Source organism: Nelusetta ayraudi, unplaced genomic scaffold (genome assembly GCF_046127955.1).
Source record: "Nelusetta ayraudi isolate G7.1 ecotype Tasmania unplaced genomic scaffold, CSIRO-AGI_Nayr_v1 ptg000027l, whole genome shotgun sequence".
Taxonomy (NCBI): domain Eukaryota; kingdom Metazoa; phylum Chordata; class Actinopteri; order Tetraodontiformes; family Monacanthidae; genus Nelusetta; species Nelusetta ayraudi.
Genome location: NW_027466077.1, coordinates 3622755 through 3626010, shown reverse-complemented (window position 1 = coordinate 3626010; position 3256 = coordinate 3622755).

Genomic DNA, 3256 nt, shown 5'->3' with positions numbered 1-3256 from the left:
AGAAAGAGAGTGAGACTTCAGGGCTAATGCTAATGTGAGGAGCGCAGGGTGTCGGAATGAAAGAGAGTGACCGTGGACGCCAGGCACCAAGCTGCAGGGAAAGGCCTACTGAGGACAAGTGGCTTATTCACCCCATCCCGGTTCCCACCCACCGCCTCACTCTCTCTGTCTGTCTGTCTGTCTGTCTGTCTGTCTGTCTGTCTGTCTGTCTGTCTGTCATTGTTTTTTTTCTTTTCTATATCACTCTCACAGTTTTCACTCCCTCAGCCTGTGTCTCACTCCCTATTCTACCTCCGAACCAAATCTGGGACGATCCAGTGAGGCTTCAGGTCCAACGGGGTGACCCAAGTCCCAAGTTGTAAAACCAATTTATATCTCTTAAAAGTAAATGATGTGGGTTTTCCTACTTAAAGACAACAATAACATAGTTCCAACAACATTCTCATGTTTCATGTATCGGCCTACTGAGCGACTCTGGGTACCTAAAGTAGACACCCCCCACTTTCCGGACAGCACAGGCTTTTGTGATGACAAATTTCAACTTGTGAAAGATAATGGAACAAACTGTGACCGTGCAAGGAGTTAATCATGTTGACTTTGTACCCCCATCTTATTTTGGAAAACCAACTTGAACAAGAGAACACACAAAAGCGACTACGCACACTGTCATTTTTGACTTTTTTTTGTTGATTACAGGTTAGAGGTTAGATACCGCTAACCTGAGGTTATGGGATGGTCGGTTGTCAGCGGTGTCTTAAGGGTTAGTTTTTTTTAAAAAAAAAACAACAACTAACAAAACAACAAACAACACAGAACAAAATGCTCTCAATGGCAGGAATTTCTCACAGTCTACAGCAAACAGAGCGTCACAACGTGTCTTGCATGCTGCTACACACTGATTGGAGAGAGCAGCCATTAGGACGGATGTTGTACAACTTCGGCGGGGGGGGGTGGGGGGGGGCTCATGACACACTAATCTCTCTCTAAAGTGCAAATCATGCAACAAATACATAGAGACACATGTGTTTTGATGCGTGCGTTGGAATTTACAGCTCAAGGGTCTTGGCTGTTGTCAATTTCCTCCTAATTAACGGGTTTCCTCTCTCCTCTCCCTTCTGTTAAGCATCTGCCGTTTTACACCTTCTTTGGCCGCCGTCCTTAACGAGCTTCCACAACCTTGGATGACTCGGTGTGGGAAGCGAAAATTCAGTTTGTTTAGAGTTCCGCAGCTGTGCCTCAACCACCTTTTCACGGATTTTGAGTTTGTATGGCAACGATTCGCTAAGAAGCACAATTGGCAATTGGACCCGTGCCGGCCCGTTTGGGCACCGGCTTCTGAGTTAATCTCAATATGAAAGGTTAAAAAACAAGCGGTAAATCCGGGAGATTTCTTTGTTTGGGCGATTCCTAAAAACTAAGAGACTCCTGTTCATCAGCCAAGGCTCTTCACGCTCTGCCACCGCCTCCTCTGAAAACAGAGAGTCTGCCAAAGACTTCTACCTGTCATTCCTGGAAAGGGGAAAATGGAACGATCGCGCTTCGACAAAATATCATCTGCAGTGTTTTCCAGCAGGCCAGTGGTTAAATCACTAATCCTGCCTCAGAAAAAAAAGACTTGCTCCGGTTTGCACATGTCTGCAGAGGAGGTAAAGAGGAGCAGGTCTTTAACTTTGAAGGCAGGAATGAGAGCACTTGTCAATTGCATTCTTGACTGGTTTGTGCACGCACAGCTGGTTAACAGCAAATCCTACAGAGTCGCCTTAATTCCCTTTAATCCCCCTTTACAGAGTTTTCCCTGGGCTACATAATAAAACTGCAGCACCTTAATTCCTTTTTTAACACTTTGGCGCTGCTTTCATCTTCCCTGGATGTGGCAGTATTGCTTTACTGTAAACAAAGTTGTGACACACCGACCAAACCTGCTGCACAAGCGTTTTGTTTCCGGGTTTCTTTAAACTGACTGAGGACTGTGTTCTTTTTTCTTTCATTAAAATATATGAGTCATGACATCCAAATGAACAAAGTCGCTGGGGAAGAAAAGGGACCTCAACATTATTGAGAGCAATAAAAATACTTAGAAACATGTTTTTTCTTTTTTATTAGATTCACCCTCCAAACTTGTTCAAGTCATGAGGTGCGACCAGCCTTGACATCGCTTTTCTAAGCTAAATCTTAACAAACAAAGTCTGTTTTCAGGTTATCTTTCAGCAAGTACAGCTAAAAGTCACTCCGTATTGCAAATACCAGCAGCGCTTCTGAGTTTCAGCCGAGCCACTTTTTTTTTACATTTTCAAACATTTCAGTTATTCTCCATTGCAAACGTTTCTAAGGTTGGAATGGTAGGAAGTGTAAAAATATGCACAGCACCATGATGAAAATGTGTGGCATACACAGTGTAAAAAGACGCTCTAATATCAGAGCTCGTAATAATGCCATGGAAACATCATTTTCATCCTATTGCTCTTATTGTGAAATTTGCTGTTGCAAATGAGGTGATTGAACAGGGATTCTTCGACCAGAGCAGAAAACAACCTCTGATATCAGTGCAAGCTACCAGCCAGGCAGAACGATTCACATATCTGCTGGGATTACAGCATCCAAGGAAAACTTCCAATCCTCCAAAATAAAACTCAGTAGGTGATTGGATGAACATCGTCACTGTCTGTGGTGACATGTGATGCTGGGTTTTACACAATCCTCCGTCTGTCTCTGCCACTGTGTGTGTCAGCCAGTCATTGTGCTCTTCATTTTGTACTCCCATTGTGTCTCTGTCGCTCTCTCTTACACGCACACACACACACACACACACCACACACACACATACACACACACACCGGATGGCGCACAAAGGGTTGAGTTGGGTGCCAGCCTGCGCCAACCTCATGCTTTCCACCTCTGTCATGCAAATGCAGACAGTGGCTGAGCAGACAGTGCCTGCCTCCCGCCTCCCGCCATGCACTGTGAAAAAGGGGCCTTTGTGCCTCATGGCGGTGATGCAAGCGTGCACCCGCTCAACAGGTAGCTCACACCAGCACCACCACCGCGCTATCTACAGCGGCGGCGGCGGGCGCTATCTGATCAAAAGCATGCCGCGTGTCAGTCTGCAGACGAGAGACAGAAGATACGAAATGAGGCCCACATCCTCGTTGGCAGGGGAGATTAAAAATAAAAAAGACACAGGAACAGGTGCACCTGACATCACACACACATGCAAACACACACATGCGCATACACACACACACACACACACACACAC